Source organism: Anas acuta, chromosome 2, assembly GCF_963932015.1.
Source record: "Anas acuta chromosome 2, bAnaAcu1.1, whole genome shotgun sequence".
NCBI classification, from domain to species: Eukaryota; Metazoa; Chordata; class Aves; order Anseriformes; family Anatidae; genus Anas; species Anas acuta.
The window spans coordinates 41173531-41194617 of NC_088980.1; the positions used below are offsets into that span (position 1 = coordinate 41173531).

A 21087-nucleotide genomic window follows, 5' to 3' on the forward strand; every position below is an offset into this window, starting at 1 on the left:
CTTCTGTGCTTCCTCTGTCCTGGTGCAGTTTGTTAGTCTGGATGCACAACGGAGAGCTGCGTGCATCCGAGGGAAAAGCAGCGTGGTGTGATAGCAGTTTTACTCACTGCTTCATTTGAGCTCATGCTCTAGATAAACAGTTGCCAACCCCACGGTGGAGGAGGTTCGTGTTACTTCACAAAGGTTAAAGATGTATCCTTGTGCTTCATCAAGATTTCTGTGGTTACTGGTGTCCGTGTGTCTGGACTTTCCACTGGTGGCTGACGTTGTTTATCCCTATAGATGAGGCTGCATTTGTAGCCTGCATGGGCATGTTTTACAGAGACCTAGGTTGAACTTTGAAGAACACAGCCCTTACTGCTACTGAACAAGAAAATAGCTTTTTTTTCCCTCTTTCCTGGGTATTTGAATATTCTATTGGGTTCCTTCAGCAAGCAGGTTTGTTTTTAACATTAGCTTCTTTCCATGTTAACTATAACTCTGGACATGGGGAAAGCCTTTTACCATAAGGATTGGCACAGCTCCTGAGTCCTGCTTTCTATCAGCAAGGAACATGCAAAGCTAGCTTAATTATTATTATTATTTCTCTCTGGACAATGTGAACTTTTATAAGGAGGAAAATGAGAATGTTTAACTTTAGCATTTCCGAAGGATGAAGTGGTTGGTGGGGTTGCAGCACAGCCCTTTGGCTCAGCTCCCTGCTATGCCAGGGGCTTGCCCGGGGACTTTGGAAAAGATGCTGTAGGTGGGCAGATTCAGATGGCTTCAGCCTTGCCGAGCGAACAGACTTAGCTTTTTGTGTCTCAGCTCCACAGATAGAGAGGAGATAAAAATGCCTCTTGAGTAAATGGTGCTGGTAAAAGGCCTTTTCAGAGACACATTCAACTGGGTAATTGGAATTTACTTGAACAGAGATGAAAATTAGCACTACAGTTCTTGATGCACTTGATCATGGTTTACCTCTTGCTTTTCAGGATCAGTTCAACTACCTAGTGTGTGTTTAAAATACATTTCATCCAACATTAATAACAGTTTCATAAAGCTGCTAACTTACCCTTTGAAAAGAAGAAGAAAGTTGATCTCTGCCTGCTAAATAGTACTATAAAGGTACAATAACAAGAGAAAGTGAAAGGTGATAGAAGTGACTGATAGCACATAAATGGGTTGCTGCTCCAGCCTGGAAGCAGCAAAGCAAATGGAGACTATTTAATTATTTAAGGAACAATAAATGAAAAGTCTGGTTATACAGTAAAAGGAGAGACAAACAATAAACAGAAAGTTGAGAGAGGGAAACTGTGTGTAAGGAAAGTAGAAGGTAGACGGGCAGAGATCAAAGGGGCAGGGGATGGGCTTACGTTTTCCATAGAGCTTTTGTCTGGAAAATATTGTCTGTATAAATCTGTGCATTGCAGTGCTTACATAGCAGCCTGCCTTCTACTCAAATTGTGGGAGTCTGACACAGCATGTTCTTCTCCTGGGGGCTGCTCCATGTTTCTGCTTCTTCCTTCGGATGTACAACCACAGTGAATTGGGAGAGTGTTTTTACTGATGTGTGTCTTGGTGACAGACTGTCCTAAGAGGTATACTTTGTGGATGCTGTTAGTTTTAATGGTGTTATCATTTTCTCTTCTGTCAAAGTTGCAGTGAAAGTTACTTCTCTCTCCTTCCTCCAGCAAATAATAGCATTGATTTTAAAGACAGACTTTTTACTTTTTTTTTTTCTCTCCAGTTTACCAAAATTAGGTTGCATACTTTTGCAACTATACTAGCTAAAGATGTTTTGTATGTAAATATTCTGGCTATTCAGCGTTTCATTAGAGGGCTTGAAGGACTGCTTTATAGGTTTACTGGGAGTTAATAGGACACATGAAAAGCATGGAGGTTTTTTGTTGTTGTTTTTTCGCTCATCTGGATTACAAATGTGTATTGCCTGAATAGAATTTGCTTCTATATGTACTTCGTATTACATATTTTTGTAATACTTAAAAAATATACAAATCTATGTGCATGTGAATAATATGCAGCTTTTGCAAAGGGTGAAGCCTTTGGGCATTGAAATGAATCAATGCTGTTTGCTATTGCAAAAACATCATCATTAAAAATAAACAAAAGCACTGGGTGTACAATTTTCAGTTTGTGCAAGCATTCTTCTTTCCTAAAGAACAAAACGTGTAACGTATATTGAGATTTGTTTTAGGCAAGTACTTCATCGTATTAGAAGCGGAACTGCAACAAAAATCTATGAAGTTGCTTCCTAGATTGTGTATGGTTAATGAAGTAATGGTGGTTATATATTTCATTGATGAAACTTTGGCTTATGAACATAAAAAACAACCCCAAAAAATGTAAGCTGTGTTTACATTCTTGACTTTTTGCCTATTTTTATTTCATGTTGGATAATGAAAACTGATTCCATTTAGAATTCCATTTGAATTATTTTTTAATTCTTCACATAACAGTATATATGTGTTTTTTTAATATACTGTTAGCTTAAAAAAAATCATACACGTCTAAAAACAGATTGTGTAATACATTTTTAGTCTGAAGTTTTTATTTTGAAAGGGGTATGTGCTCCTATATTTTTCTCCGTCCAGGAAAAAATGGTATTTGAAAAGAAGAAAAAAATCGAATAGATATTTGCAAATTTAGGAGTTCGAAAAGAGGGAAAATAGTCAAAGGCAGGAGGCTGATCACAGGACCAGGAATCACTAATTTACAAGGCTTGGTCTTTTAGCAAGTATGGCTAAGGTTTGGTAGTTTGTTGGCTTTGTTTTATTTTTCCCTAGATGTGCTGTAATTGGTCTTTAAAATTTATCTTGATTCTCTGTATTGTTAAACATAATTTATCATTATTAGTGTCAAAAAGAGAATGACCCTTAGTTCTTTTTTTCCTGAAGTGAACAGAGTACAGCTCCCATTGCAACCTTCAAATAGGCTGTGGTTCTAAACATCCTTTTTTGCCCTTGTTTCCAGCTTTGTTGACACAAAGTCATTAAGATGAAAATTGGTGATTTTTGAACAATCTATTTTTAACAAGTTTATACTAGGATATTAGTGTTCATGAATATGTGTCATTCCTAATCTGCGGAAGCACTAAAAGGGAAGGCATGTGTCAGAGGAAAACTTTTTAGTATTATTTTTCGGATTTTGCTGTTCTCTGGGTGTGTCTAGTCCTGTTCTGCAGATAGAAGTATAGCTCTTCACTCTGTTGCTGCAAGAATATCTCCTCCTCGTTGATGCTGAGAAATTCCAGACTGTTTCAAATGACATTACAAAAAGGGGTATGAATGGGCAATTGTTCTTTTCTACAATCTTCTAACTAAGAATGAAACAACTCCGGAAACGTCGTATCACAGCAAATCCCAGAACTTCAGTTGTCACCTCTCAAAGGCTGCAAATTTCTTAAGCATGGCATTTCAAATTGAGTAAAAACATCTCATGTTTGATTTAAAAGCAGCCTGTGGATGAAAGCATACAACCAGTGGACAATCCTTTACCTGTAAGTGCGTATTGAAGCTGCTAAGCTGAGACATCATGTTTGTGCAGACCAGATTTCTAATCCCATTTTTGTTCTTAAGGAGACTTGTCATTGAGAGGTTAATTATTTCTAGAGATTGTATCGGTCATTCGCTGTTTTCAGAATCTTTCACAGTTTTTGCCCTTTGACAGAAGACATTGTGTATGTATTCTGCTCGTCATTTTCATCAATTACATGGTATGCTTATTGGCAGCTCTCATGCATAAATACTTATTTTGCTAGAGTAAGAGATGACAGGATTTAGACATGTAAGAAACCTCAGTCTTTGGCTCAGAAAAAAATTCTTGATGGATACAAATGGTATTTCAATAACTTTCGATCCAAAAACTTTTCTTGCAAAGCGACATGACTGTTCTTCTTGCCAGTCACGGCAGGTGCTCCATCTGTACAAATACTGCCTAATTTGAACCAGTCAAGCGTAACATTTTTTTTTCCCACTATCTGCCACATTTTCAACAAATTTTCTCAGTTCTTTAAACAAGTGTGAGGCAGCAGTGTGGAACAAAATGGACAGAGGCCAAGCAATTCCCTTAATTATAGCAGGGTTTTTTTAACACATTGAACAACAACAGTCAACTGTGCGGTGTCAGTAGCATTGCAACTTCCCTTGGTGGCGAACAAAAAAAAATGCTTGCATGAATCTGTTAAAAATTGAATCCATGCTGTTGCATCGTCTAGGATTATCTCAGCCCTTCTCATTGTCATGCTGCATGAAGAGCTATGGACGTATCAGCTGTGTGCTGCTCTTTTGATCTGGTTTGTGCAGCAGAAGCTGACAAACCCTCTTGCCTGCTGTCTTTGTTGCCTGAGAACGGCTCTTTCTCGTAGACTAGTAATATGCTATTTGCTGTTACACCTTTGCTGCTGTTTTCAGTTCACAAATGTGGATTTATTTTATTTACAGACAAGAAGTTGTGCTTGGTGACTTTCTTGATGTGAAATAAGACTGCAGATTAGATCCAATAAAAGCTTTTTGGCATAAATTTCAGTATGAGATTGTGTAAAAATATCATTCAATTTTTGGTTTTCAGCTGTGTCACTGTGGCACACAAGCACACTTTGACAGACTCTGTGTCTTCTTCAGAGCAGAATGTAGCCTTCCTGGAGAGAAATTCTCTCTGTGCACTCTCATCTTCACATGCTTTCGTCTTAATATTTTCACTGCAACATGCACAACTTGTGAAACAATGCTTTGATGATAAGTAAATTGCTTTCAGAACTTTATGGGTGTTTGTGTCAGGGGGAGAATCATTAGAAAAAATGAGGTAAATGAGGATGCTGCAGGTTGCACGGCTCCTTTATTTTCTGTCCTTCTGTAGAGACACAGAGTGGGTAAGCTATGGCCTTCCATAGGTTTCCCCAAAGTCTTTCTGACTGCAGTTATTGTGTCCTGGTTGTTTGGTGTTTTAATAGAGCAATTTTAATCATGCGTGCTAAAATTGCTAGTTTTAAATTCTTGTTCTAAAAGCTGTGGATTGCGGCTTTTGAATCCCATGTAGTCACTTGGGCTTTCACAAACAGAGACTAAAATACTCTCGGGTTTGCAGAATAATGTTTTCCACCCGCTCCATGCAGCATCAGTCATTAACTTCATTAGTGCAAAGCAATTGGGAACAAGGGGCTGATTCTGTGACCCTGTGTTCTTCCATTCACTTGGCTACTGTACCATGTACCCATCTCAACTTATGGTGCTTCTGCTGTTTCCTCACTTAAATATATACGATTAATACCCTTCTAAAAATATATAAAATACGTGGTTAAAAATGATGCTGAATTTAATAAATGTCTGTTTTGTAGTAGAAGTAGCGTATTTATAAATGCAGATGTGATGTGTGTGTGCAGGAGCTAATGGAGCTCTACAACCATGCAGTCTCAGCCCTTCTGACCCTCTTGTTTCTTCATTTTGGAGCACACAGTTGCAGGTAAAGCGCACTGACAAGATAACTTTTTAGTCACTTAAATATCAATGCCAACAGAGAAAGATTTAACTTCTAAGGATCAGGTATGAGGGAAGTGCACTTCAATATTCCTGTCTAGGAAAAAAAGAAAAACAAAAAAAAAAAAAAAAAAGAGAAGAAAAAAAAGCATCCTAATTACAGATACTGAGCACTTTGGGGTCAATTGGTGTGAGTAAATGGAGGCTGACTGATGAGGTGAAAGGTTTGCCATAGTAAAAATCAGAGATTAGTGGGGGGTGGGATTTTGCTGTCTACTCTTTTCTTCTCTGTTTTTACCCATACACCTCACTGTTTGTGGTGTTTCCTAGAGGCAGTTTTTGATAGAAGACTTGCTCCTGGAAATTGTTCCGTTTTGGCCTGAGAAATCAGCTGTAAACTTTGTGCCTCCTCCAATATAACTTAGACTAGATGCTTTTATTTGACAACTTAATAATTGTACCTAAGCTGCCTTTTGAACATATTTTGTACTTGGATTTTATTAGTCTTGAATATATTACTTTCTCAAGAGATTTTTATAGTTCTTACTAAATAAAGAATGAACCTGGAAAAAAAGGAAATTAGAAATAAGTTCTCCATGTCTTCACTTCCAAAACAAAATCTGTATAATAATGTGTAAACTTCATTATCTGTTTGTCATCTTCACACCAGAATGGGGGAAAAAAAGTTCCTTGTGTAAACCCATTGAAACCTGTTTCCTGTGCCATAGCCTTTGCTTTTTCAGATTAGAGAGGAACACTGTATTCCTCAAATATAAGAAGAAAATTACTATTCTATTACTTACTATTACTACAACCATGATAACAAGCAAAGAAAACATGGGGCTGAAAGTCAGGTAACAGACTGCCCTGCAGCAGCAGTGATGCTGGAGGTTTGATTTCAGCCTGGTAAGGGTAAATTGGTAGTGAGCCCTGCTGTCATAAGGGTGGGATGCACCTGTGAGCATGCCTGAACACCGCTTTGGGGAACAGCTCTTTACTCCAGGGACTCTGCTTGACATTACCAAGTTCACCTTGGGTCCTTACACTGTGCTGTAGTTCCTCTTGCTGGTGAAAGCCTTTGCTTTTTAAATTAGGTATTTGACCTGTATTGAAGTGCCAGTTCCTTTGAAGGCAAAAATCAATTTCTTTGCCCATCCAGAAGAACAAAACAAAACAAATAAACAAACAAAAACAACAACAACAAAACACCATCACCAGAAAAAAAAACCCAAACCAACCAAACATAAAAGCCAGCCTCTGGTAGCAATAATTGACCAGATGCAATGGGGTGAGTATTCCTTGGATTGGGCTTGAATTTGTCAGCTATAGGGGCAGCATGAGAGGGCAGTGCTGTCTATGAAGAGCTGAGAGAGATGTACCAGATCAAATACGTGTGTCAGAAGGCATGGCTAAAGAAAAGGATGGCAGAAATATCAGGGCATGCTGAAATGTTGTATGTAAGATTTGTAAATCTCTGCCAGGAGGTAAAAGGTAAAACTTCCTGCTAATGGTAAAGCATTTCCATGTTAAGCCGAGTTATTTTCTTGGCAGGCCTGTTGGAGGTGTACTCCTGGTCCCAGGGAAAGCTGGCAATTTGGGTGTGCGCAGGGTATGGGGATTAGTCAGGGCAGATGCATAGACACTGGTACAAGGGGCAAGCTGTGGAGCCCCTAATCCCAGGAAAGCTTCTTGGATGGGAATTCTGTCTCTGTGAAAGGCTCAGAGCCACGGGCTTCCCTGAGAAATTAGCATCTTAAAAATCAAGTTAGAGGCTGAATTTTTCTATAAATGAGGAGGTTTTTTATTGTCTATGTGACTGGTCCAAAGTATAAAGGGAATCATGACGTGTTTTCAGTACCTGCTGCTGCCAAGCTATGCTTCCTGTGCTCCAGAATGCTTCCATTTGAGTTTTTAACATGAGTTAAACATGAGGCAGTGTGAGTTGAAGATGTTTTAGTTGTCATGGCTTGCACAAGGATCTCATTCAGGGCTCCAGGAGATCTCTTCTAAAACCTTACCAAGAAAAGTGCTAATTCTTTTCCCTTAGTGGTGTGGTTTTGGGGAGGGTACGTGGGTGAGCTTTCACTGATCTCGGTAGTGAGGGAGTCCCCTGTGATAGCTGTGCAATGACGTTCTAAAATCTCTCACTTGTCAGGTGTTTCTTCCCCGTGTCCCGACTTTGTAAATCTTTGTTCCAATTTTTCTCTGGATCAAAGTCATGTTTAAAGAACAAAGTCCATCAGAGGTGTTGGCACAACCAAGAAAAATAGTTCTGGAAGATGCAAGTCAGCTTAGGAGGTCTGAAATGGGAGGTATTTGTCTTTGCTTTATCAAGGGAAGAAGGCCATTCCGAACCAGAAGGTAAGGTATTCTCAGGTGGTAGTTTTGAAGAGTCTTCAGAAGGCTTAAACAAAAGCAGCACCTCTGTGTTTCCCAACCAAGGATGAATAAATGTTTTATTGTAGTATAGCAATGTAGTGAGTTAATCAAAAGTAAACTTTGTGTAATTTTCCTTGCAAATATTTGGATACCTATGAGAGTGTTTACAGTCCCTAACCTTTTTACTATTTTCTTTTTATTTTTCTTTCTTCACTTTTCATTGCTGCTGCTTTTTGAAAGCTATGATTTCCCCTGTCTAAAAGGGGTCACCTTCAGAGGGGCTTTTTATGGGGAAGAGGCACAGGAAAGTCAATTGGTTCAAATCCAAGACTGGGGTTGTTCAGAGGTGTTCCCATTAGTCATTAGATCGTTATTTGTTTTGGAAACGTCAGTATTGCTTTTCTTGCTTGAGAATCACTTGCATTTAGAGATCTGAGGTAAACCTGCATAAATCTGAGCTCACTGAAGTCACTTTGATTAAAGTGGGTGTAAACCATAGCAGATGTAAGTGCAGATTTAATGTGCATGCTGTCTCAGTTTGTGACAGTTGTATGCAAAATCATAATGAAAACACCTTAGGAATGGATAATAATCACACTGATTTGGACACGCCATACATCCAAATGGGAAGTGAAGTATTGTTTCTAACTTGCACTATAAAAATATTTGAAATAACTATTTCTGGTTTTCAGTATTATCTATTGAATTCATATCTACCCTTGTCATCTGACAGGCTACTAAAACAAGATTCTGTTTGAAATGATAAAAGTGACAGTTGTACAATGCATTTTATTCCTGCCGAGCCCTGTGATGTAGTTAGTTTGGGGAGATTGGGATCTTGCTTCACTTGTTCAAGGACAGTCCTTTGGAAAGGATTTGCAGAATTTGTAATTGTGCCCATAAATCCTCCCTCCCCTCTGCATGTATGGTAAAATTTCTGCTGCAGCCCTACTGTTCTGTGTTCCAGAAGGAGCAATTCTCTCTTATTTATCGCTCGTTCCCTCTTTTTTGAAACCCCAGTGGTTGTGTCCTGCTTGTGGTGAATCCCTCTGCCACTGCAACAGATCTTCCCCTTTTCTGTAATGTTTTTATGTAGAATTGCTTCTGTGCTCTGTCAGCAGCTCACCCCTTGCAGTTAGTAGTGACTAGAAGAAATCATATGTGCAGGGACCCAAACTCTGCCCTTAGCTACACGTGTGAAAACCTGTGGCACTATACAGTTGGCTTGGAAAGACTTGAAAAAAAAAAATCTCATGAGATCCACTGCGCAGAAAGTCTCTCTGTAAATGTTAGACAGGGCTGCTGTTTTTGTGCTAGTACATTTTATTTTAAAGCTGTACCCGATCTGCAGTCGATGGAACTGTTTCATAACATTGAAACAGAGGGACAAATTTGGAGTATGAGATGTGCTATGCTGTCAGTGGAGCTTGCTACTAAAACTGCCTTTGCTAGGCACAACAGCAGTGTCTGTGCTGTGAGACAGACATGCTCCATGGACTTCTGGTTCCTGGCAGTGTTCATGCTGCTGGCCACAGTGTGACCTCCCTCCTTGGCGTGATGTCTTTTGGGAAGGGGCCAGGCCCATCTCCTGGCTGGGGCAGGCGGTGGCAGTGCCCGGAGTCCCAACCCCATCTTCTGGTGGTTGATGGCAGCACAGCAAGTCTGAGGTAGCAGAGGTCCTCCCTGGGACAAGAAAACTGGGCTTAGGGCTGACCCGTTCCTGGCACCGTCTGGTACCGAGCAGTCATGGGGCTGAAGAATGTAAAGAGAAGAAGCTCACAGGCCCTTGGTCTCCAGACAGACGGGTGAAGGTCGAGGGCCTGGCCAGCGGTGGTGTAGCTGACCATCGTGCCATGCAAGACAGCAGCATATGTGGAGAAGTGTTTATGTATGGAAAGCTCCTTATGACCTATTTGTATCATGTTTAGCACAGAACAATAAGAAATAACGTTCATCCTATATAAAGATAATATACTGATCATTGTAGCCACACTCAAATGAACAAGTAGCATCTTTGACTCTTACATTCTGCGAGGAGGCTGTAGCGAGGTGGGGGTTGGCCTGTTCTCCCACGTGACCGGTGACAGGACGAGGGGGAATGGGCTTAAGTTGCGCCAGGGGAGTTTTAGGTTAGATGTTAGGAAGAACTTCTTTACTGAAAGGGTTGTTAGACACTGGAACAGGCTGCCCAGGGAGGTGGTGGAGTCACCATCCCTGGAAGTCTTTAAAAGACGTTTAGATGTAGAGCTTAGGGATATGGTTTAGTGGGGACTGTTAGCATTAGGTCAGAGGTTGGACTCGATGATCTTGAGGTCTCTTCCAACCTAGAAATTCTGTGATTCTGTGAGTGTAGATACTGTACTTCATACAGCTGTCAGAGAGATAACCAAAGAGCTTGAATAGATTTCTAATCCTCCTTTAAACCAACCAACCAACCAAACAAACAAGAAAAAGTGTTACAGTAATAGGCCTCATCATACATTCAAAGAACCCAGCCTTGAGCCATTTACTTTTCTTCTTGGTTGTGATTCTAGTGATACAACAAGGAGAATTATAAAAATTGAAATAAAGATGTAATGAGATGCATTATACATAATTCCAGTACCATCATCAGATATTTTTATCTACTTCTGTTTCTTATTAAAAAAAAAAAAATCAGAAAGAAGACTTTTGTTTTTCCAGACTAAATGGATTGTAGTACATTCATTTTTGCCACTGCTTAATGCGGAAAGGGAGTAGAAAATAATTGAAATTAGATGTGAATTGTTTATGTGTCCAATTAGCTGTTGTGAATGGAGGGGAGAGGAAGTTAAAAGCTGCTAATTGCTATGGTTTTTATTGTACTGACTACATGGCCTGCAGCTAGAACTGTAGGCTCTGGAGGGTAGCCTCATGCCATGTAATGTAAGGGCACTTTTGGGAGGGAAGAGCAAATATCTGCCAAAACACTCGTTCCTGGGCTGTGAGGTTATATCTTGATGTTTTGTCATGTTACTGGAAAAGAGTGGTGTTTTCCCTTCAAGGAAATCTAAAGATGTTTTATTTATGTTTTATTTTGGTATATCTAAGTAGAAAAAGCAATAGAACAGAAGTTATGATGCTGTGGTACAGAGCGTTCATGTTTTTAATTCCGTTTCCTATATTCAAGGGATTTCCTAGCAAGAATAGAAACCTCTGCAATAACAACTCCTATTTATGTTAATCTTTTGCAATCAGCATGCAGTCTGAAATAATTACAATGAAAACACCCTCTGTTCCAAATGCTCACAACTTGCATTTATTTCAGGCTTTTTTGCATCAGAATTCTGAAAACATAATCCCTCATTCTGCTCTGCTTCATCACCTTTACGTGAAGTTATCCAACAATACCTTTTGTAAGCTTCATTAACAATGGTCATGCCATAATAAATTACATAATTTGGGAAGTTTTTCATTAAATAAGTTAAAAAAAAAAAAAAAAAAAAACCCATAATAAATTTACTTAGGTAATTTTTTTTTCCCATAATAAATTGCCACACAAGGTGTGTAATGAAATAGACCAAAGTATAATCTATAATCTGAGGCTTTTAGCCTCTATAGCTTTACTAGCCTAAGCCTACAAAATGATTTTTATTTCTTTTTTAAAATCTTTTTGAAAAATCATGCATCAAACATACCTTGTTGTGCAAAGTTAGCAGAAGAACAGCAGTTACTAACAAAGATGTGACTAAGAGTCTGTTTGACTCTATGAAGACATCTTCCAGCCTTTCCTATTTCTTTTAGAGCTGCTTGCCCAAGTCAGGGCCATTTTCTTTAGCCTGGTGGTAGCCTTTAGCTCCATTAATTCGTTTTGTGCTGGGAGTATTTTTGGTAGAATTAGCTAATATGTATAGTATAAGGAGCACATTCAACACCAAGTCTACATGCCAGTACAGTGTGCATTTATCTGGATTGCTTGCCCAGGCACAGGGGAAGGAAAAGCATGATCAATATCAGCCCACGTACACAATGCCATAGAGTTAATCCACAGGTGTCCTCAGCAGCTACTAGCACTTGCTTTCACATTTCACCTTTTCCTCGAATCTCATAAGATTGCTATGTGGTACCCTGCCTCCTAACCTCTTACATGACACAGCCAGGTCACTTTCACCCAGGGTAAGTTCTCTGTCTAAAGGACTGGATCCAAAAAGATTTTTCTTTATATTCAGGGTATGCAAATTCATGACAGTGAAAGGTGTTTGATTTTTGATGATGAGACCAAGACAGCAGTTGAGCAAAAAACAATGACAGAGGACATGGAAAGGGAATCTTTAAAATTATGAGTAACATAAAATCATTCCAGTTGGAGAAGACCTCTAAGATCATCTATTCCTAGTTAACCGAGTACTAAAGTCCACCACTAAACCATGCTACTAAGTTCTAAATCTACACATTTCTTGAAGAGCTTCAGGGATGGTGATTCAACCACTTCCTGGGGACAGACGGTTCCAATGCCACACAACCCTTTCAGTAAAGAAATTTCTCCTAATATCCAACCTAAAATATTGGCTTGTGTTTTTCACAGACATCTCTGAATGGTCAAAGGAAGCAGTGCAAAGGGAGTATGCTGTTACATTACCTTCACTGTTTTGATTTGATGATGCATAGAGTCAGAATACTGTTTTGGAATTGTCTTTCACAAGTGCAAATGGCTGTGTATAGAAGGCTATAAAAAATAATAACCAGTATTTATATTTTTGGGAAGCTTCCTTTTTTGTTGATATTTTAATTTAGAGCTGATGTAGAGAGGCAAGATTGAAGTCAGCAACATCAAGCTACTATTTAGGGTGGGTTTCCTGTTTTTTGGGGGGTCTCTTCTTGTTATTCTATACACCATCAAATTCTGAAACCAGGGAATTTGACTTTTGGACACACTGTGGGAAAAGAAAAAAAAAACAAAACACAACAGCTACAAAAAAGCAACAGGTCATTTGATTTCTGTGTACATTTAATTAGGGGATGCAAGGGAGCAAAAGATGTGTGATGAGGCAGATAAGGGAAAGACAGAGCTGCCAGGTCAGATTGTGACAGCACTGCCTGTGGTGCCGCTGAGAGTGCTGTGTCTGTCCCCTCCAAGTCAGCTGTCACCTCATCTTAGGTCACTGCAGGGGTAGCTCAGTAATGTGGGAAGCGGAAAAAATGGAGAAAAAAAGGTCTTTTGCATGTTAATGGTGCCTTGGGCAGTAATTCTGCTTTCTGCTAGATACACATAATATTTAACCAAGTGAGGTCTGTTGTGAAGGTGAAATGGCAACTTGTCTATGCTGGTGTATTACTCATGAATCCTTGAGCAGGTGGATCTCTTATACAAACTATATACTTAATTGTCCCCCAGTAGACTTTATACAGCATTTCAATATACACAGATATCTCATCTCCCTCTGTCCCTGCCTTTTTACATCAAAAGAGTAACTGCTGTAAATTTAGAGAAGGTAGAAAGTCATCAAGTTTATATAGCAGAAGCACACCAGTTTTACAGAAAATGCCACCTTTAGATTTTATGCGTCTGCCTGAGCAGTTGCCAGACAGGACTCCTAGAATTGGAGAGTATTGTACAGGATCACTGCTGTCATCCTGCTTAAAATTTTAGATAACTTGCAGCAGGAATGATAGCCTGGTGGTGACAATGAGGCAGGATAGAGATCCAGAAGGCACAGGTATGGTAATAGTAACTGAAACATAAGGGTCGGGGAAACACCAATGCACAGAAAAAGAGGGAAAAAATAGTCAAGAAAAGATGGGGGGAAAATATGATGTGTTGGCTGAGAAAAGCAGCTCTCAGTAAAAGCACTTGCTGGGGTGAGAACATACTAAGTGCAACAAGAGACTCCAGCAGACCTCTCCCCATTGATTTTAGGATCTCATATGTGAAGGTCCTTGGGGTGAGTGGGAAGAAACTCTCTCTGCAAGTGATACAAATTAGATGGCTGAGGCGGAGAATTACTTTAATTGTATCTGGAAAAGAAGATATTAGAAATTAGTCTTGATGACAGGAGTGTGTCAAATTAATACATTATGTATTTTTGGAATTATACAATGTGTCATAAGCCAATTTTGTTCCAGGGGAAATGTGACATCTTTTCCCTTTGTGTATGAGTTTCCAAAAAGGCTGAAAAGCAAGAAAAATATAAACCAAAATGCAAAGTTGTCAGATGGAGGAGCATGCAAAGAAAGGAGTTGACTGTGCCATTTAAACTGTATAAATCAGCGGTGATGTACCCTATCTCTCAGACCCTTCCGATAGCTCTATGCGTTTAGACTACTAGATTTGTTTTCCATTTTCGGTCTGTTCCAGGGCAATAGATTTTACCTTGACCTGTAAAGCCAATCATATCCTTTTACATAGCAGTGACTTCCCAGAGAACAGGAGCATAAATCTGCACTGTTGCCATGAGGTACATGCTGTGCCTCACAGCGGATCTGTTTTTTTAACTCCCAAGAACGTGTGCAAGAGGATTTTGCTGGGCTGCTGAAAATATTTGAGCTGCATTTTTACATATCAAAATTTTGTTTCCTCTGCTTCCAGAATATGAATAGTTTAGAAAGGAAATATAGAGCTAACATTTGCAATCTGAAATGTTCTTCCTTTTCAGAAAAATATTGTTACTGTAATCCTGTTGGGGAAGAGGAGCTGTCCTTTCCAAGACAGTATGTATAGGTATGAAAATGATCAAAGGGCTGACAATTAATAATTATAATTCGCTGCTGCTGCTTTGCTTTCAGTATGGTGAACATATTTTTTGGTGTGGAATTAAACCCAAGTCTCTCCAGGGGCTATTGGTATTTTGCTAATGCTAAATCAAAGCGTGCCATGTGCTGTGCTCTGGGGGTGGTCAGTAGTGGCTGGACAGAATTTAATTGTGTGTGTGGCAGGGGTGCTCTAGATCGCTGCGTGGTAGGTGTGACACAGCCGCAATCTGGTGGGAAAACAACCTTTCACAGCCCCTTGTCTTTTCATGAACAGGAGGGAGGCATTCCCTGGCTGATTTCTACCCTGCCCTCCGGTGAGGTGTCCCAGCTCCTGCAGTGGGCCTCCTGCACAGCCACTTTTTGTTCCTTCAGTTCATCACCTACCCTTAGTTTTTAACTCTTCCAGGCCACAAATACTTAAAATTAGGAACAAGTGAATTAGAAGCCATGAAGCAGAGATGGAAGCTGAGCTACCTTAAAAAGAAGTAGGTAAAAAAACAAACAAACAAACAAACAAAAAAAAAACAAAACAGGTCCAGATAGGAGAGGAATGGAACTAGTCTTTATGTCCTTCAAAATTACCTTCTTATTAATTTGTTGAAGCATTGGTTTGGAGGTATCAATACAAAAATGTAGTACTGTATCCTTTTTGGTATCTGCTGGTTTACGTTGGAAGTCCCTACATAGCATATCATCCTCTACTGCCTAGTTTTGAGCACTCTCTCTCTCTCTCTCTATATATATATATATTTTTTTTTTCTTAATGAAGTCCTCACCTTTCCTACCAGTGTATTTTGAGCTTTTTCACCCTACCCAGGCTAGCACAGTCAGTGCACAACGTGCTGCAGCATGTTCAGGCTAAAATAGTATTAGCAGGGAGAAAGCCACCAAAATTAAAGCTGTGAATCTTGTATCTGAGCCAGCAGTCACTGGGTGAGGAAATTTCTTGAAAAACAGAGCTAAAGACCCTGTTCCCAGGCTTTCCTTCTTCCTGTTCTCTTTCCCTCACTGAGGGCTAAGCTAATTTAGGCAGCCATCCACTGGCTACAAATAGGGTTCAAAGGAGGGTGGTGAGCCTTGTCTATGTAGCATGCAGTAACTAAAGGGGTAATTTATGGGATGCAATGCTCAGAAATGTATGGGTGCAGGTAGGGCTTTGGGGAAAAAGTACCCATGGTGTGTGCTGCACCCACAGTGGTCTTCAGGGAAGAGCATGCTGCCTTGGGGAAGGAGCAGGAGCTGCGACTTGGTGCAGGTGCTGTGGCTGGTTCAGAGGCGGGAGGGCAGAAGAGTTGGAGAGGGCAGTGAAGCATCTGAAAATATACATTTGGCTAGCATGAAGTTATAATGTGGAATGGTGGCATTTTGCTAATTTACTTAGTAATTTGTGATGGCAGTAGCTGAATATTGGACAGCTTAAATCTAAGCAACTGGCATTTCATGCTTTGGTGAAGAGAGAGTGGGTGAGTGAAATAGCAGGGGTAAATTGTGAATAGAAGTGAAACCAATATGTGCAGTTTTCTCTGAACCTTCCCACCTCTTTCTTGGTGTAATATTGAGCAGCTGGGGCTGTGCTATCTCAGCTTATCATCAGTAATCAGACTATAGATCTCTTGGGATGTGTTTTGCTTTCAGTTGTTTTGGTGGAGATCTAAGGTTATTAACTAGATTATTTGCATTTAGACCAGCAAGACTGCAAAGAAAATTTGAGCCTTTTTTATCAGTGTGGTTTGTGGGAGGCACTCTCATTTTATGGGAGTCTGCTGTCTTTGTTTAGCCAAAGAAACTTCTTCAATATAAAATGAGAGAACATTTGCACTATAGTCTTTTTTTCCTTCTGTGAGGAAAATTGTACTAATCCTAGTAGCTGTAAAACCAAGAGTTCTCTATACATTAGTTAGAAGTATTTTTTAATTAAATAATGACATTGTCCTAATCTTTGATATTTATGACACCTGCAAGAACATAGGACACAATGCTTGACCAAGTGAGTTACAGAGGTGTGTATTGCTAGAATTGAATTTCTTCAGCTGTTTTGAACATTTTTCAGGGAGATTTTTCCCCCTTGGATTCCATGGAGTTTTGCTTTAAGTGGTCCACTGGGTTCCCTCTCTGTTTTTTAAAGCTAAGCTAGGTAGGTGTGTTTACAAGTTGCTGTCCTACACTGCTTTCTCCAGAGGTGTCATTTAGAAACTGGTGTTCCATTCATTATAAAGCTTACCTTGGTCTGTATCTACGATTTGGTCTGTTGTTCAGCTTGCAGACTGATGACTCATTCCCTCCCCTCTCTGGATAGTTGCACCCATTCTTGGGTGGGTTTTTGTAGAGAGCTAACCAGAAATATTTACAGCACTCAGGGTAGACTGTAATTCCACAGAGAAGTTTCTTTTACCGAAAAAGAAAAAAAGGGTTGCTGTGACTAAACCATTTTAAAACATCATTTATCTTTTTTCTTATGCTTCCATTGGGCTTCACAGTGTGTGCAGTAGAGGTAGGATATTCTCTGCCCATTTCTAGTATGCGTTAGAAAAGTGAGGGTGTGCAGAACCAGAGTCATGCTTATGTTCAGGAGCACAATGTAGTGAAACCACCAGAGATATCTATATATCTATGGAAATCCATGTAAAGAAAGTAATCCTAGTGAGATGTCCACTGTATTTGCTGGAATTTCTGCAAAAGAGCAGTTTTGTGCGTGGCATGTCCCCACATGACTTAGCAGCATCCCAAAGGTGTGAATTCCTGTCTCCAGAGAGCAGGATATGCAGAAGAGAAGCGAGAGATGAATAGATGTGTGGTGGAGGGAGATTTGGTGACTAACTCTTTATTCCTGGAATTGCACCCCCAGTATGGAGGACAGCATTAAATATATCCCAGAGAGGCTCCTCTTACTACATCTTTACTGGGAATTAAACCATTTTCCCCATGGATCCTGTACCAGAGAACTCTTCAGTAAGGAGTAATGTGCCTCCAGATTTAATCATAAATCAGCACTTACATAATGGATTGTTTCCTTATTATACACCAGTTTCTTCTGTTCTGTGATATGGGTTTCAGATGTCCCACATGTTGATTTTCTCCCCTTGCCATGTGGTCCTAACACATAGTGAAGGAAGGGCATGAATTGTTTTATTTCCCAGAATCTGTCAGTTTTGCAATGTCATTTTTTTCTTCTCGGTATCTCTGCTGATATTTTTATTTAATTTTGAAAAATAGCACTTAGGGTTCAGATTGTCGCCTTAAAAACTGGTTGTTCCTATTCACTATTTAAAAATATCATAGTGGACTGCAGCTGAATGAATTATCAGGATATAATTTTGCCTTTTTGTGATTCTTTTTTTGGGGAGGAGGGTATTTGCTTGTATTAATGTTTTTGCTTTGCTAGGTCTATGAAGATTACAAGCTTTATTTTATCTAGGCAATTTGATTTTCAAATTTTTATCTGCTGGCTTTGAACTGTAAGGGGGAATCAGTGAGGAGCTGTCATGGAATTTGAAGAGTATCTTCATGCTCAGGGTAAATAAGGAATCTTTTTTTTTTTTTTTTGCGTTTAGGCAAATGTCTCAGCCAGTGCTCTTGCTAATGATCTCCTTTACAAGTAACCCAGATTATTGTATTGTGCAGACTGCAACAACCAAGTGATACCAGGCATTATTTTTGTTGTTATTTGCTTATAAGTGGTGCCTTTATGGAGCCCTTGAAAACAACATAAAGAGTTAACACTGAGCACTCTCAACCCATCCTCCAAATGCTGTGTTCATACCACTTTCCTGCTAGCCACATGGGACCAGTCTTCATCTAGTTAACACTTCTTGGGGCCATTTGGAAGGCCTGAATGACCATAGTATACAAAATCTTTCTTCAGCCTGGTTGCCAAGCTGTGTTTGCAGAAATGAGAAGTTGGAAGGTGAGATTCAAAACTGGGAATTTTCTAAGGATAGTTTACTAGTGTCTGTCAGAGCACAGGAAAGACAGCCTTCTGTCCGATTGTATGTTGGACTGTCACTTACAGTCACTTTCCTTCTCCATTTTATTTAACAGTCTGGCTGCTGTTGAGCTTTTGCAACAGTGAAGTCTGTTGGATAAAATTCTGCAGAAAAATTTTTGGCCAATGAAGGCTGATATGAAAGAGAAGCATGGGCTAATTCTGTTTAACAGCTTGTGCAAAATATATGTAGGAGTGTAAGGAAGAAACTGTCACTACTGAATCTCAGGAGAAGTAAGTGTAGGAAAAATGTTTAGAGTTTAGGGAAAAAAAAGAGAAAATGGTGTGCATGGATTGAACATGAAGCATCAAGTCTCCGTTTAAAAAAGGAAGCCATCCAAATGCTTTTTGAGAAATTGGTGCTTTCCTGAGAGTATATTCTGTTGCATCTTGCTAGTGATTAAGAAGTCTGTAAGTTTTGGTGCATATCATAGTTTTACCACATGCCATTACAGCTTGCTGACTAAAGTTAGTGAAATTTGGTTCTACCAAGAATGAGTTGGACATGGACAAAGGTGTTGGCTGATTGTATTCTATACCTTCTTGAGAGACAGAACATGTTGTTTACAAACAATTTGTAGAAAGCAAAGAACATTTCATTGATAGTGTTATGTGAACACATTTTTTGTGTGTGTAATTTTGTATAAAGACCAAAAAAAGAAGGGTAGCTTGCAAGCAACGCCTAAAGCATGGCTTTGAAAAAGCGTGGATTGCACTTCTTTGAAGACAGCAAAATATTTACTTAAATGAATGTGACCCATTTGGTGCTGTAAGGGAAAATGTTTTTACACTTCATTTCCTCACTTTACCGTAGTATTGAATCTTGCTTGCTTTTTGTGGTCATGCATGAATGCACTGTTATTTTTATGAGTTATCTGGAAATCTGCATTTCTTATCAATGGACCTATGAATTAAAAATGCTGCTTTAAAAAATCATTTCAGATGAGATTAAATTACAAGATCAGAGTACTCATTATTTGTTTGGTTTCATAGATACTTCAGCTGTATTTTTTCCTTAGCCTACATACATGCCTGCATATACTCTCTCTGTTTTTGTATCTGTCTAGCAATATTCTGTCTGTTGTTCTTTTCTACATTATTTTTTTTCTGTATGCATTTTTTTTTTCATCTGTCACATGAAATGAAGATACAAAAAGTAAAATAAATAGAGAAAACTTTTCTAGGAAGTAGCTTTTCAAGTGGATTTAATTTAGTTTGTCAAATTAATGAGTCTAACCAGAAAAGAATGAACTTTTTTTTTTTTGTGGAGATGGGTGAAGGAAATAGTAAGAGAAAATTGTGAACCCCCAGGGCAAAATTTGCAAGCAACAACTTTGAAAACATAGCCTTATGATTGTATGATCAGAAAGAATTCCTTCTCCCTCCCCATCTCAAAAAAACAAAACAAAACAAAAAACCAACAAGCAAACAAAACAAAAACAGAAATAAAAACTTAATGGTTCTCCTGTGCTTTTTTTTTTTTTTTTTTTTTTTCAAGGCATTAACTATGTGATACGATGATGTAGCTCCTTTGCCCATGTGCAGAGGTTATCTACATGCATGAGACTATTCCTTGCTTGGTAAAAAAAGCTGGTCAGCAGTAGGGCTCCTCTTCTCACCTGCAGATCATCTGGACCTGTAGAAGTGCAGAGCAGAAGTGATAACTCTTGCTTTTCCAGCAAGTAGGAGCACCTGAACTTCCCTTCAGTCTGGCCTCCTGAGAGCCGCTGGGATTGCTAGTTTAAGCAAATATCCTGATAGAAAATTTAACTGATACCTGGAGATGACAATAATTCTGCTGGCTCTGCTGGGAGATAGCAAGAGAAAGCCACAGAGGATGCCTCAGTGAACCTGGTCACAAGATAACACATCTGACCTGGGGGCTCTCAGTTTGGCAAGCTATGGCAAGGTGACCAGCAGGATAAAAAGCCTTTTTTTGCCTTTTAAGGCTACAAAACAAAACAGGAGCCTTCAGGGAAAACCTTGGTGGCTTGTTCCTGCAGAGTTCTTCTTTTCCCTTGGCACATATTGTATCTATTTCTGTAGAGGGACGTGAGTTGGCCTCAAATTTTCCAAGACAGGATTATAAGTGAAAGATGGAAAAATGTATTTCCTGTTACAATCCATTTGGCTGGCTTTTTAAAATTAATAACAAAAGGTGGAATTTTAGAAAGTTTGTTCTACCATGGCTTAGTTCAGCTCCCCCTGAAACCAATCGGACAGTTTACATGATACTCAAGTAGGAACAAAGTTCAGCATTGTTTGTTTTGCTTTGTTTTATTGATTTTTGTTTCTTTTTATTTACTTGTCTGTTTGTTTTAAGCCTTCTAGCTACACTGTTTTGGATTTTGTTCTGTAATTTGGGTGCAGAAAATGGAATGAAAATCTTTGCTTCCTTTTTGGTGAGCTTAAGCATCCTTTTGGTGCCAAAAAGCTTTTTAAAAAGGCTTAAACTTTCTTCCTGCCTCCCTTCCTTCAGCAGTGTTCTGAAAACAGATTGTGTGAAAGTAGTCACGCAAATTAGTGTTTGATGCATTGAAATCA

The 21087-nt window shown here is 39.3% G+C and overlaps 1 protein-coding gene across 4 annotated transcripts in view; it reads left to right on the plus strand.

Annotated features, from left to right (window-relative positions):
• LRRC3B (leucine rich repeat containing 3B) overlaps positions 1–21087 on the plus strand; it is a 46572-nt gene that overhangs the window by 3638 nt on the left and 21847 nt on the right. Inside the window, exon 2 of one of the 4 annotated variants that reach the window (XM_068674411.1) lies at positions 14465–14529. The exons of 2 other annotated variants lie outside the window; for them this stretch is intronic. The gene's annotated coding sequence lies outside the window, so the exon portion shown is untranslated. Of the gene's footprint in view, positions 1–7817; positions 7836–14464; positions 14530–21087 lie in introns of those variants that run through there. One more of the 4 variants, XM_068674413.1, reaches the window with a different exon arrangement.